Here is a 15,922-nt window from a genome sequence, read left to right as displayed (position 1 = left end):
TGAACAATGAGATCACATGGACACAGGAAGGGGAATATCACACTCTGGGGACTGTGGTGGGGAGGGGGGAGGGGGGAGGGATAGCATTGGGAGATATACCTAATGCTAGATAACGAGTTAGTGGGTGCAGCGCACCAGCATGGCACATGTATACATATGTAACTAACCTGCACAATGTGCACATGTACCCTAAAACTTAAAGTATAATAAAAAAAAAAAAAGAAAAAAAGAAGAGAAAAAAAAAATGTCAAAAAAAAAAAAAAAAAGTCCACTTCTCGGCCGGGCACGGTGGTTCACGCCTGTAATCCCAGCACTTTGGTAGGCCGAGGCAGGCAGACCATGAAGTTAAGAGTTCAAGACCAGCCTGACCAACATGGTGAAACCTTATCTCTACTAAATATACAAAAATTAGCCAGGTGTGGTGGTGCATGCCTGTAATCCCAGCTACTCAGGAGGCTGAGGCTGGAGAATCGCTTGAACCAGGGAGGCGGAGGTTGCAGTGAGCTGAAATCGCGCCACTGCACTCCAGCCTGGCAACAGAACAAGACTCCATCACAAAAGAAAAAAAAATCCACTTCTCCACTCACTTCCCAGCCCTGCAAAGTCAATTTCTTGGAAACAATGCTCCAATATTTCATAAAGCAAACCTCAATTGAATATCTGTCTCTATGATCATGAAAAGACAAAGTCTGTGCACCCAAGGAGAAGCCATTGTATGCACATCCACCAGACACCTGTCTGTTCAGCCTCCTCTCTCTGCCATCTGCTCCCCAAAACTGGGCTCTCTGCAATCATACTGAGCCACATGCATTTTCTGGAATGAACCACATCCTCTCTCTCACTTAACAAGACTTTACTCTTGCCGTTCCTTCTTTCCGCAACACTTTTCCCTCTTATCCTCCTGGCTAGCTCCTTTTCATCATTCCAGACTCAGCCTAGATCTCTTCTCGTTTGGTTAGACTTCTTTGACCCCTCTTTTCCCCACTGGCTCTGTACTTCTGTTGTGCTAGCAGTGAGCAGAGGCTAAGCCTTGTGGTTTCATTGTCTTCCTTCCGTGATGGGCAGCAAATATTCTGAAGGCAGGGCTGTTAGACCTGTTCACCCAGCCTCAATTCTAGGGTTGCTATATTTTTAGTTATTATGAGAGTAGCTCTTGTTAATTGAGGACTTCTACATGCCTGATACAGGGCTAGGCAGGTGCTTAGTGGGTTGTATTTAATTTTATCTTTATAACAGTATGTGAGCTCAGCCTTCCTGCTGCTGCTTGATAGAAGAGACAGCTGAGGTTCAAAGAAGTGGTGTGCCCTGACCCAGGTCCCTCAGCCAGGAAGAGGAGACCCAGCCCTGGGGCCAGACTCCAGCAGTTCCAGGACCCATGTTTTTCCCCACTGAGCTTAGCTGCTGTGTGTTTCCTTCCCAGGATTTCTAGGCATCAGGAACTCCCTGTCTCTGGAGACTGCATATCAGGCCTCCCCTCCACTTACAAAGGCCTCGCATTTTTCATCCTCTTACATTTCTGGGATGACGAGGTCCTGATTGGCTCTTTGACTTCTAAGCCAGAGCAGAGACTATCCAATAGGGACCCATCTCCATGGTTACTGCTCACGGGAGAGTCTAACGAAAGGCAGCAGGGGGAAAAGTGGAGGCTCCCGCAAGTACAGGGGGAGGGGGTAGTCATAAAAAATTAAACATGACAAAATCCTCTGGCGAACAAAAATAGAATTATTTGACTGTGAAATTGAGAAATGTAGCATTGAAAAAAGCATAACCTGAAACATCATTTTTTTCTCCATCAATAAAAAAATACCAAATAAAACCATGCACATTTGAAGTGTCAATTTGCTGAAGGCCCCGAGTGGTAGAAAGTTGCCTTGGTCAAAGATTTGAATTTTGGGGATATTTAAGCTTTTTTGGGGGGGGCATTCATCTTTTCTCTCCTTCAAATAAGTGGTGTGTCTGCATCTCACGCTTTGGTGTACTATGCACAGAATTTCACCAAGGGATGCCAGAATGGTGCTAACATTTCGGCCAAAATTCTGGCTTCAGGCAAATCCTCCATTTGTCTACACTTAGTTTCCAGCTCTGCTACTTACTAGCTGTGTGGCCTTCCTGGTCACTTCACATCTCTGAGGGCTGGTTTCTTCACTTGTAAGCTGGGTGCAATCATAGTTCCTTCTTTATAGAATTTAGGAGAAAGATTAATTGAGATAGTATACATAAGGCACTAGCAGCTTAGGACTCAGAGCTTGGCCTCTCTGGAGGCAAGAATTGGGCTCTGGTACTCCACATCAGTCATTAACTCAAGGCCAGCCAGGGGCACACACTTGCAGGCACCAAGGGTGCTCTGTGTGTGCAAGCAGAGTAGCTCCAGGAGCTGGGAGATGTCCTCAGAAGAGAGCTGCAGGTGCATCTATTAGAGGGGAAAACAAGCAGAAGCCACACATCTATTAGAGGGGAAAGAAGCCATCTATTAGAGGGGAAAACAAGCAGGGCACAAGGATATAGTATCAGACATCCAAAGGCATCTCCACCATACCCTCTACAGGTGCATTTCACTGTGGCCAGATTCCTACATAGCTCCCAGTTTTATTGAAAAATGCCTCAGTTTCCCTAAAGGTAAATTAGTAAATGAAGGTAGGGTCTCCATCTACCTCTCAGAGATGATATGAGAATATATTAAGTTATTTTATATAAAAAAAGGATTAAAAGAAGAGGTTCCTTTCACTTCATTGTTACTGATAATATAATTAACCTATATGGTGATTCAAACAGTGCTCAATAAATGTTAGTTCTCTGTCAATATCAATGACATGGATATTTCTGATAATGGATACTGTGCCAGGCACTATTCTAAGTTAATGTGTTACAACATTTAATCATCATCATATCCTCATCATCAGATCCTCCTCCTCCTCATCATCATCACCATCATCATATCATCATGATCATCACCATCATCATCACCTTCACTGAAAACTCCAGTGCAGTTCTTCCCAAGCATGGCTTAGCTACCAGCAAATGTGTGTTGTAACAAGTGGGGCTTTGCAAGGTGGCTGGTGGCAGGAAGAGAATGGGAATGTTGGAGGGAAGGAAATGCAGGTTAATGCTACATTCCATTTTTTCTCAGGGGCATATCTTTTATCCCCCCCACCCCTCCCAGAGCTGTTTTAGATAAATCTATACTTACAATCTCTCTTTATTCCTTCAAATAAAGTGGCACCATCCGTTTCACCTCTTAATTTAAACCTTAAGTAAATGAAAGGGTTTTTTTCTTTAAAGTAGGTGATCAAGGGCTGGGGGTTGAGGGGAAGGGAATCGAGAGGAAAGCAGTTCCTCAGGCACTTGCTCTGTGTGCCAGATCCACGCTGACAGCCCCCACCCCTGTACACTATCTGACCTAATCCTCAACACAAACTAAGGCAGGAGACACAGGGCTGCAAGGACATTTGCTGCCATCCAATTTGTGCCAGCCTCTTTTATCAATCTGAACCTATATTATTTTTAAGACCTCACGGCATCACTGAAAGATGAGTATTATTAGTTGGAATTTTAGGGATGAGAAAACTGACCCTCAGGGAGAATAACTGACTTGCCCCGGCTCCAACAGTAAGTGGCCCTGCTGGGATTTGAACCCAGGTGTGTCTGACCCCGAAGCCTGATCTGACCTCTGACAGTCGTGATAAAAATAATAGCTCAGATTTGCTGAGCATCTACTATAATTTAAGTGGTCTTTGTGGACAATGCGGGCTTAAAACCCTCACCATGCCCTCATGAAGAAGGGACTATTGTTTGTTCCAGTCAACAGGTGAGCAACCTGGGGTTTAGTGAAATTAAATAGCCATCCAAGATAGATCTTTAAAATAACCATTTGTTGTTCATTCACTGTTGTATTTATATTGAAGATTCAGCCTTTGAGGCCTACTCCAAGACTCATCACAGGGAAAGAAGAGGCAAAGCAAAGATGTAAGCCCAGGAAGACCGGTTCCATCCCGCACATGCTTAGCCATGAAGTGGTACTCGAATCCTGTTTCTAAGTCACGCTATTGCCTGGATAGGCAGTCTTTTCTCCTCCTGCTTGAGTTCCTCCCTCATATTGCCATGTCTCGGCCCATGTCTGGATTTGTAGATTATCTCAGGTCCCAAAGTTCAGAACATCTGAATTTCTCAATTATAAAGATCCACCCCCATTCCTTAACTGGTTCCCATCTTTGTTGACGTGACACGAAATGAATAGTAAATAATTCAATCTGGGTCTGTATCTTGCACAGACTTCTTTCGTATTCTGCATGGAATATATAATGTATTGGAGGCTCCAACATGAAAATGGAAAGGTGTTTTTGACCAAAGGACTTCCAAATGCCCGCCCCCTGCCTTTTTTATGCAATTCTTCAGTTCAAATCCACATTTTCTCCTGAAAAGGCCTCCGAAGGCTCCATCCCCAAGTGGCCAAGCCAACTCTCTTGCACACTGAGCCTCCATGGACTTTGCTTTGCTTCACCAGAAGCAGTCTAGGGAGGGTTAAGATTCAGGCTCTGGCTGGGAGTCTGAGTCCCACCTTCAACCCTCACCAGCTGCGTGACCTTGGACAATCACTTGAGCTCTTAAAGCTCCAGTTTTCTCAGCAGCACAGGGGGAATAGTAATAAAAATGCCTATTTCAAACAGTTGTTGCAAGAATTAAGAAGGATACTATGTGAAAAGTGCTTAGCCTGAGCTTAGCACATATGAGGCATTCAATAAATATCAGTGTTGTTGAGTATGTCAGCACTCATTTATTCCTTACTTAGTTTTATTTACTAAGTGTTTGTGAGTATCTGACCTTGACTATTGCAAGCATCTAACATACACTGGGCATCTTTAAACAGCCCTTTGTAGGTACAGACAGGAGATGACATGACTACAAGAGTCATGTGGTAGAAGGAACACATGTGTAGGGTCTAAGCTGGACTCCCATCCTCTCTCTGCCATGGACTGTGAGGCTGGGGCTTTTCATTATTTCTAAGCCTCAGTTTCCTCTTATGTAAAATGGATGACTATCACCCATCCTGTGAGATTACTGAAAGATGTGAATAGCGCCTTTAAGGATCTGAGCAGAGGCTGAAATATTAAAAGAAACTGCATCACTGGAGCCTCATTTCACACCATCCATGCTCTCCCTCTCCCTTCCAGCTCACTGGCTTTCTTTCAGGCACCTGTACTTGTCCCTCTTCTTACTGGCCTCGGAGCCTCGACACAGGCTCTTCCCTCTGCCTGGAGCACACTTCTTGTTTCAGCTCACTAGCTCTGAGGCCCTTCCCATCTTCCCTCGAGGCCTATCCTGATCTCAGTGCCAGGTCAAAGCCTCTGCTAGAGACTTTGTGTCCCTTGCAGCCTCATAGGTGGTACTCTTACCAGTGCCATCAACGTTTACCTGTGTGGTTATATAATCATCATCGAGGCCGGGCGTGGTGGCTCACGCCTGTAATCCCAGCACTTTGGGAGGCTGAGGCGGGCAAATCACCTGAGGTCAGGAGTTTGAGATCAGCCTGGCCAACATGGTGAAACGCCTTCTCTACTAAAAACACAGAAAATTAGCTGAGTGTGGTGGTGGCACCCGTAAGCTCAGCTACTCAGGAGGCTGAGGCAGGAGAATTGCTTGAACCTGGGAGGTGAAGGTTGCAGTGAGCCGAGATCGTGCCACTGCACTCCAGCCTGGGCGACAGAGTGAGGCTCTGTCTCAAAAAAAAAAAAAAAAAAAAAAAAATCGTCGATCAGCCTCCCCTGCTAGACTAGAACTCCACAAGGCCAAGAAGTGACATTGTTTGTGATTCCACTCTATCCCTAGAGCCTTGTATAGGGCTTGAGAAAAAAGTACATGCACACAAACACTTTTGGATTTATGAATGGTACAATTAACTATTATTATAGCCATATTATTCTTACTAGTAGTAATGATGGGACAATGAGAATTATTTTTGGTATTTCAGAAAATCCAAGGTAATTGGTTTCTTATTTGAGGTGAGAGTGCATAGGCGCATTGAGAGAACAAACTGTGTTGCCTTGAACTAGAAAGTGATCCTGTAAGTGGAGGGGTGAAAACACAGGGTCCCAGCATTGTCAGAGCTTGAGTGTACAGTTATTTACGTCAAATTAGTGAAAATGAGAAAACAATTTCTGGGCTTGGGGCAGAGCGCACAAATACTTTCAAATTGAACTTCTTGTTTCCAGAAGATTTCCTTTTCTGTTATTCTCTTTTCATGCTGTGTCCCTCCTTCATCTCTTTATTCCTGACTTCTTTCTGCTCATCTTGCAAGTCTCAGAATCAGGGCTCCCATGCAGGAAGCCCTCCCAGACTCCCTGTGTCCTCCTCCACCCTTGACCCCCATCCTGGGTTAGATGTTTCTCCTTGGTGTTCCCATAAAACCCAGTAAGTCTAACTGCTTAGATCTTATCCCACTGCAGGTAAAACTGGTGTAGCTGTGGCCAAATATCTTCTCTCAAGCCTCAGTCTAAAGTGGAGGATCAGACTCTAAGCTTCCCAAGGGCAGGGAACTCGCATTTTTCCCTGTTATAGTCTCAGTGCCTGTAAGAAGTGTCTGACAAATATTGGTAAAAAGAAAGAAAGGAAGGGAGGGAAGAAAGGAGGGAGGGAGGAAGGGAAAACACATTTCTCTTAGATTGCTCTCCTGTGCCTCTCTATCCTGAAGAAGTCTTTCTGGTTTTCTGCTGATGTGTGGGACGTTCAGAATAAGAAAGAACAAAATTAATTACTTATGTGTATGTAAAACCTTCCTCTCTTTCAAAAGTGACAGCAAGAAGTGAACAAAAATCACCAGGTGGGCCAGACCTGTGCCTCCCCCACAAGGAGCAGCCACAGAATGTCACCAATTCTCAGGAATAATCAAGGCGTGGGGCTTCCCCGAGGGAGCCAGGGAGGTGGCATTTACTGCCATGGCGCCTATTATACAACAGAAAAAGAAAGTCCAGCTCACAGAGGTGGGCTGAGCCCCCACGGAGTAGGTTAACGCTGCGGGGCTGGAGGAGGAAAGGAACAGCAGCTTCCCCTGTGTTGTACCTGGCAGCCAACAGACCTCCTTTCCTCCTTCCTAACTCCCCTGCCATGACTTGCTGCACCCCCGCCTGTCCCTGCTCACCTCCAACACCCCTCAAGCCCCTCTCATGCTTGCCAGTCTCTCCCTTGTCTCAGCCTTTGTGGCATTGAAAATGTGAAATTTAATATCTTCCAAGCCCCTAAGTGTGCCTTCCCTGTCTGGCTCAATGCATTTGAATGTTCTCACTGGGACTTTCTTTGGATATGTGAAGTCTGTTAGCTGTGTGGCCTGGGTTAAGTCACTGAACCTCTCTAGGCCTTATTTCTCCCCATCTCCCCCACCCCTGAACGCTCTGGCCCTGGCCTCTTTCTCCAGTTTTCATTTTCAATGCTCTCCCCTTGCTCCCCGAGCTGTGTCTCCCCTGACCCCTGATACATCTGCAGATCCACCAGGCCTGCTCTCGCCTTCGGTGGTTGGAGAGGAGCAGGTACTCTTACCGCTTCTTGGGAACCCCTCTCTCTAAGTGCTTCTTGGCCAGTCTCAACATAAACAGACTCTCCCAATGAGGCCTTCCCTGAGCTCCCTATAAACTGGCAGGCCATGGTGCCCTCTGGCCCTCCACACTGCCATGTTTTCCATCATTATGACACTTTTTGTCTGCCCATCTCCCCGACAGGAATGCCAGCTCCTAACCTACAGTAAGTGCTCCCTGTAGAGCACCCAAGTGAATAAAGGGAGAAGCTTTGTATAAAAAAAAATCAACACATATCACGGAACAATAACTTGAAGGTTAACTTCATTGAACAAAATCTCCTTTAGCCATAGTCCTTTGCCTACTGGCATGAGGGCTGGGTAGCTTGCAAGGCATATATTTGGGCTAAAGTTGGTAAAACTTTAGAAACACTTGCTCATTCTGGACATGCATCCTTTGGGCTGGGGGTTTTGGCATGCAAGAAGATTCCACTCTTTGTAGCAAATACAGCCAAGGCACCGTTACACATGTTCAAAAATCAGCTCATTAAGACTATGCACTTTAAAGGCACCATGCTTTGAAACATTGTCTGTTCCATATACACTGAAGTTGAGCACTGGTGGCCCAGTGCTGCATAAGGAGCCCTGTGCTCCGATTCTGATGGCTGTGGCCTGGAGTCTCAGCTCCACTACCTGCTGCTGTGCTACTGCTGTGTGCTACCTGCTACCTGCACCTGAAATGCCTTCTCTGAGCCTCAGCTTTCTCATCTCTAAAATGGGTATAATATTTACTTTGCAGTTTTGCTGTGAGGATTAGACAAATACCATAGGTCAAATGTGCTGGGTAACAGCATTGACTAAATATCATAAGGATTAGAGAACACACACCATTTCACAAGCTACGCCGGCAATGAGTATTGTGCCCTAAGGCAAGAGATGTATTAGTAGAAGGCAAAAGATTTATATAATCTGAAAAGAAACCAGAGTATATCAGGAGAGCAGGGTGACCAACTCACCTGATTTGCCTGGAATTTTCTGGTTTCATTCTCAAATCCCTGGAACCCTCCCGGCCAAGTCCTGGGTAAGCCTGAATGATTGGCTCCTCTCCAGGGGAGCTCAGCCTGTCCCCCTCCTCTGAGTAGCGGCAACTTGACGAAATCTTCAGAAGGAAGTAGAGTTTCCTAAAGAACAGCCCAGTATCCTCTGAGATGCGGAAAAGTGGCACTCATGTTAGAGCCCAAAGTCCTAGTGGGGTTACCTTGGGGGAGAGGGGACAAAGAACACCAAGAAACAGGTCCAGTGTCTCCACCTGACCTGCCATCAGATCCAGGGGCTGCGAGCTAGCAGCCTAGGAGTTGAATCTGGTCTTTGATGTAGTTTGTTTGGCTTGAAGGGTGTTCAGAACAAAAACAACAAAACAAACTAAAATCCGAACTAAACCAAAACACATCCATTAAAAAAACCCTCTCGACTAGAACACTGGGGGGCTCACACAAAGATCTGGATTTGCTACTTCTTTGGAAACCACTGGTGCTGTGCAAGGCCCTCCTTGCTTCCCTGTGACGGCCCCTGCCGGCATGCTAGGGTCCTCCAGGTCATCGCCCAGTCCTGGGAGCACTTGTATTCATGATCCCTAATATTTGGGCACCGGTATCCACTGTTTGCAGCAAATAAACATTCAACAGTCTTGATGCTGAATGCCAGTTTTAAGGGAAATTTGTGTCTATTTATGGCTAAGAAGTGTGGGTAGGTGGGAGATGATTCCATGGCAAGTCAAACTTGCCCAAAATTCATTGAGAAAAAGCTCTTGATCACTGTGTCTCAACAATCAGAAGATGTCTGAGTTGGAAAGTATCTATTTTTTGTTTATTTTCACAGATAAAAGGTATAGAATCAGCCCCACGGAAACACCTTCTGTGCCTAAATATATTCTGTGCCTCCTGCAAGTAAACAAACAAATACACAAAGAAATACATGAACATGTTCCAGGAAACAAACCAAACCAAACAACCATTTTCCATATACTCCTGGCTTTTCCATATACTCCAGAACTTCGCTTCTGGAGGCGAATGTTCTCAACAGCTACACAGAGTTCTGTAAAACCCCCAAATGTGACATGCGCCTGTGGCTGCTGGCATCCCTTTTCCCTCCAGGTGAGCCTCACATAACATTTACACTGGATTTAATAGGAGAACATGACATGCACTGATTTTCAACAAACTCCTGATCTTCCAGGAGAGATTCGGGAAAGAAAGCAACTGCACACCAAATCCTCTTCTATTTTGGTACCCTTAACACATTCCCTTATCTCCCTGGCCTACATATCATTTAACAAACTGCCCTGCGATTCTTGCAGGGCGTGGCATCATGACTGATTTAAAATCCCCGCATTGCTAAAACTGCATTGTTCTTCATCAAGTTGAGTCATTTTTATGTGAAGTGTCAAGCTCCCTAACAAATAACTCCTGCCAGACAAATCAAGTTCCTCGTCTTAGAGCCGAGGCTAAATAGTTTATAGCTTTAATCTGCTCACCGAGGTGTGCAGTCTATGACAGTAATTATAAATGCAAGGAGAAATTATAGCTGAATGCTTTAACTGCATTAGGAGCCGTTTGATGAACAATCATGAACGCCTGCTCATTTCCAACAATAGAGGGCAAGTTAGTGTCAATGCGTTAGAGAGATTTCAGTTCTGCATGGCTTTTTCTCCCATTTACCACAGAATGTCACTTGTCTCCTAGAAAGTAGAAAAAAGCATCGTGGAAAGCTTTAAACTTGATAGTTAAAAAAAAAAAAGACAAAGAGAAATGCAAGGAAAACTGTTTATCATTATGACTTCTTTTTCTCTGTTTGTTTGGCGGCAGGTTGGGTTTCAAATTAGCTCAGTGAAGGTAACTGCTTGTTTACTTACTAGAGGCCTTAAAAAAAAATCCTCCCCAAGCCATTTCTGAGAGATCTTTATGGAGAAAGACGTCTCTGCAGGAAGGGCAAGTTCAAGATCCTCACAGAGAGCAGCTCTGGCGATTGTGTGTCCCTCCACCAGATTCTGCTCCTCATCTGCAACCACCTAAGCTAATGACACAATTTAGCTCTTTATTTTCCCCTCCTCACTTTCGCAAAGACGTTTTTAATTTAGCTGAAGAATTACATAAATGTATTTTAAAGACATAAATCCATATAAAAAATATGAGCTAATTAAAACATTGCACTCCCTGTCGCTCATGGATTTTCAATTTAGTGAAAGAAAAAAGAATTGCATCTGGTTAAATGAAAAGATGATACTGATGGCAGATTGGAGTAAATGAAAAATAATGTTACTCTATATTAAAGCACCAAATTATACACGTCAGGATTGAGCATTCAAAAGTCCAAATGAGGGGGGAAGGTGCAATGGAGGCTGAGATGCATAGACGGAGTTAAGCCAAATATTTTTGAAAAAATGCAAACGTTAAGGAAGACGATGCATTTGTTTCTTGCTGCTTGAGAGATGCTAGATTATTGTACTTGACCCTGTTTCCTCAGTTCTCATTTCCTTTCCCTAAAATGAATTCCTGAGGGTCAGAATGAGGATGTTCTTTTTTAATCTTAGGTGTATGTATTTTCACTGGAATTTGGGTCATTTCTTGGTTAGACACCATATGGCAAATGTATAATTGCCTGATTGAACAAGAGCATTAAAAGAAAGAGAACAAGGATGTTCTGCTTCACCCTGCGGGTCAGTCCTGGGCCCCTGAGTTGTAATGTTTGATAGCTGGAGCCTCCAAAAGGCCCAGGAAAGTGTCCTTTCTCCTCTCAGCTCTTAGGCCACATTTTACAGCTTTCTCTCTGGGCTGTTGGAGGTACATCCAGCCATGAGTATTGCCTAGAAACCATCAGGCAAGGAGGAGGAAACCAAGGAACAGGAGAAAGTTGATGAGCATTGGACAGTCCTGGGTTCAAAACCTACCTCCAGGTTTAGTTTTGTCTTCTTGGACAAATCATGAAACTCTTTGAGCTTTGGTTTACCTCTCTACAAAATGAGGATAATATGAATAATTATGCCTGAGTTATAAAAAGAGGCCAGTCAACGGTAATTTCACTATCATTGTTATCTGAATCAAACAGCAGGTTGAGATTTTGCAGGATTATTAATTAGTTAGAGTTGAGAAGTTGCTGCAAGTTCTCTACGCTGCAGGTGAGGCTACAGAGCATGGTAAGAGCATGTAGTGGCTCTACCTAGAACTTGCTTTTGTTATAGACCTACTATGTGCTTTCTTGTAAACCTACTATGGGCTTTAAGGAAAATAATTACATACATTTAATTCTTACAACCTTCCTATGAGAAGGATATTATGTCCACATCATAAAGATGTAGAAGTGGGGCATGTCTTCATGAAAGCAAGTGAGTTGGGGGTTAAACCCAGCATTCTTTTCCGAACACTGCCTCTGAGACCACTGTTCCCCATCCCGGCTTCCCCCAGAACCAGGCAGAGCCACCTCCTGTGTGCTCCTTTCAGCATTTCCCCTAGAGTTTTTCATCTATTTGTCTGCCACTAGCCTCAAAGGCAGACTCTTGTCCTGGTTATGGCTTACTCCCTGGGAATTAGCACAGTGCTTGCTGTGGAACGATGGCTTTCTAGATATGTCATAATGAATGAGTGAGGCTCAGAGATTGTAGGACCTTGGGGAATTCAGGCAGAATCTCTCTGCCTCCATTTTCTCTTCCCTATCATGAGTGAATCAACCTCTACTTCATACGACTGTTTGTGAGAATAAAGCAAAATAATGTTTGCAAAGTGCTTGCTGCAAGGCTTGGCATGTTTTGCTATTACAATTGGTAGAACTTCTGGTTCAGTATTATACTTCCATTGTTAAATATAATAGAGTCCGGTGCATAGTAAAAGCACAACCAGTATTTGTTGAAGGATGAAAGGAATGCAGGGAGGGAAGAAAAGAAGGAAGGAAAGAAGAAAAAAGGAAGGAAGGAAAGAAGGGAAAGAAGAAGGAATGAAGGAACAAAGGAGGGAAAAGAGGATGAAAGGAAGGAATATTTATTTAATGGAGGAAGGAATGGTTGATGCCATTAATAGACATTAATTTGTCCAGGCTATTTTGTTCTTCCCAACTGCCATATAATCTATGCTGTTAGGGTTGCCAGATTTAGCTAATAAAAATACAGGATGCCCAGTTAAATTTGAATTCTGATAAACAATGAATACTTTAAAAATATAAGTATGGCCCATGCAATATTTGGGCCAGGCTTATACTCAAAACCTATTTGTCATTTATCTGAAATACAAATTTAACTGGACATCCGTTCTGTATTTTGTCTGGCAACCTTACGCGCTTTTCACCCTGAACATGTGTTTTTATCCAGCCGCCCACAACAGAAGTGGCAGCTCATTGGACTAGAATACTTTCCTGCCAACAATTTCAAGGCTAGGTGTGCTGTTAAGCTTGTACACTATATTACACAGTAATGACTATAATTTCAAGGCTTTATGCATTTCAGACTCATTGATTTGCTCTCTGTTTAATTTCTATTAGTCAAGAGCATGTGGCTTTTAAAGCTATATACAAATACATATTGAAATTGTTTTAGATTACTTATGACCTAAAATAGAGATGCACACTTAATATTTTCTAATGAAATTTTTAACGAAAAGTTGCATTTAATATTTGGAAGAGCATTTTGCAGGATTTAAGATATATCTGGTAAAGGAAAGAAAATTCAGATCAAAAGTTGTGTCTTTCAAAAAACATTGATAGGTTAAAGCTCTCATAGTTTCCAAGAAATCTTGATCATACTTTCTAAAACATCATGTCACTTTGCACAATTTGTGCTACTATGCATTACAAGTAAGATTAGAGTTCCAGACAACAGTGATGTCATTTCATGACCATTTAGAAACCTTACATGCATCATTCTAAGCAATGGGCAAGGTATTGCATAAATATTGTTCTAAAAGAGGACCCCGGGGGTGGAGGCATTTTTTTCTAAGGTGACCAAAGCACCAAGAATCGATCTTTGTACAGATGGGGGAAACATTCAGGCAGATAGGAGTATTTTTACGATGAACACAAACACAGCCAGTACCTGCACCATCTTTTCCATTTACAAAACATACATACATGCCCATGGCTTTGAGTGAGTCCCAAACACTCAAACCTGTTTTTCTGCAATCCTCTCAGAACCACAGCCTAATGGTGCTTGTAAGGATGGAGCTTTGGTTTTGTATAATGAAAACACCAATACGGTGCTTTCGAGGTCCAAATTAGATATACTCATCCTGTGCAAATGCAGAGAGGTGCCAAAATGGCTATCTTATCTATGTATTTAATGGATTTGTAAGTACCTTTTGTATATGTTTTTCCAAATTATTGGTTCACCTTTGAATCCCTAGAACAGGTATCATACACTCCAGATTCTGACTGATGATGGATCAAGCTTTCTTTTCCTTACCTCTCCCTATCTACATATCAGAGTGTTTTGGCAATTATATTAATTTTCTAAAAAAGATTACAAACCTAACAGGTGGAAAAGTGGTCTTTGTTATAGTACAAATAAATATTACCTATTTGTCCTCTTCACCATGGTTTCAACCCACCACTATTGGATTTGAAATATCTTTCTTCTCTCTAAGTATTCTCTGTAAGCCCCCCCTCTTTTTTTTTAAGAACCAGGAAAACATAATGGCAAGTTATTTAAGATTTAAAATGTTATGTAGCAAATAAATAGGACGCTGTTGAACCCCAAGCTCAGGCGTGAATTCAATGGATGCATTTTGGCTTTTCTTTCAATTCCGTGAGCTGAACAAATCATGCTTGGAAAGAATGAGAAGAATCTGCCAATAACACATTCAATCATCATGATAAAAACATGCAAACCAAAAAGATAGTCTTCATTTGGGGCTAGATAGCAATTAGAGTTATAGGAGGACTCCTCTCCATCAGAAGCGTAGATCGCCTCACTCAGGGGAAAGTCCCAGGTCAAATATTTTAACTTTTTATTTCATCTTGGCCATCTTCACACCCAGTAAACCCCTCTGTCTGATGTGAGGCAAGCCCAAAGCCATGCCATGTAAATACCGCTCTCTACCTGGAACTTTCCTAGTGTCCTACCTTTCTAGCTTGTTCTGAAAGTCTTCTATTTGTAAACCAATGCTCTGACAATAGGGTGTGGTGAGCGATTATATGTTATTAGTTTTTCATATTCGATCGTGAATTAAGAGCTAATTAACTAGGAGCAAATCTGTAACTTAACATGACGTCAACTGGATTGGTCAGCACAGAAGGTTTAGTTCAGGTTGGGTTCCCATCTTGGGGAATGGCCGAAGGTGGAGGACCACCTGAACACATAGGAGGGCCCTTAGTGTGTGCGGGCATCATGCTGGAAGGGAGAGAAAAAGAAGTAGAGAAAACACAAATGGGCAAATGAAAGAGATTGGTTAAGACCCAGCCTTGCTTATCCTCAACATTTGAAAATGGCTGCTGAAACTAATCTGCCAAAGCATTTGACCTTGGTCTCTGCCCTGTTTCCTAAAAATGACACAAATGGTCTGGGCATGGTTGACTATATAAGGCATGGAACTTCTATGACACATGATGCACATTATCTTCAAGCTATGGGACTCCATGCACATTAACATAAGTGTACAGAAAGCCATTTGTTTCTTTATGTGAAATGAAACCTCAAGGGCACACATTGCCTCTATCTTTGTTAAAGGTGGGCTCTAATACTGGTCTATCCACAAGAAAACCAAAAGATGAAAGAAGAAAATAAGCTTCTTTTCTTTTCATCTCAATGTTCTGCAAAGAAGAATATTTTTCTACCAACCTGTTAAGGGCACATGCTCATTCATAGGACAATTAATGTAGAAAATAACCAAAGGGAAGAGGTGGAAGGTGGCAATTACTAAAAGTAAGCTGCAAAAAAGCATTCATTACAAGTAACAATCATAAAAACAACTTTAAGCTATTCATGAGCTGATTAAAGAATCTCTATATAGTAACTACTTCTAGCACTCTCCAATCTTTCTTCCATTGCTCACCTTTTTGTCACTTTATAAGTCATTGGCATTGCTATGGAAAGGTGGGGTGGTGAAATGGAATGGTGACAGAAGTTAGTATCTAATAATTAAAATGAAAGATAGCCTTGGCTGGACACTGGAGCTTGCCTTGGGTAATTCAGGATTATGGATGATGAAGGCCTAAAAAAAGCAGTAGTAATCTGTGAACTTTATCTCTCTAAACCCGTTTTATTCTAGTTCCCAGCTCTAAACTAGAGGACTTAAGAGAATGATTAGGACTTAGTTTTCATGTTCTGGTCTTTCATTAAAATAAATCCTACTCCAGCAAGCTACTATCCTGCTTGGCATTGGGAGATGCTAGCTGCCTCTAAGCAGACCCATCTCCCTGTAAGAAGCTCCTCACCAGGCTAAT

At 42.9% G+C, this 15,922-nt stretch overlaps 1 protein-coding gene across 1 annotated transcript in view; it reads right to left on the bottom strand.

Moving 5' to 3' along the window:
• Nucleotides 1-15,922, bottom strand: part of TSHZ2 (teashirt zinc finger homeobox 2) — a 533,490-nt gene that overhangs the window by 232,808 nt on the left and 284,760 nt on the right. The gene's annotated exons all lie outside the window — the stretch shown is intronic.

The sequence above is a fragment of the Pan paniscus genome, chromosome 21 (genome assembly GCF_029289425.2).
Source record: "Pan paniscus chromosome 21, NHGRI_mPanPan1-v2.0_pri, whole genome shotgun sequence".
Classification (NCBI taxonomy): Eukaryota; Metazoa; Chordata; class Mammalia; order Primates; family Hominidae; genus Pan; species Pan paniscus.
Note: the sequence above shows the minus strand (reverse complement) of the source record. Positions and strands in the feature narration are given on the sequence as shown.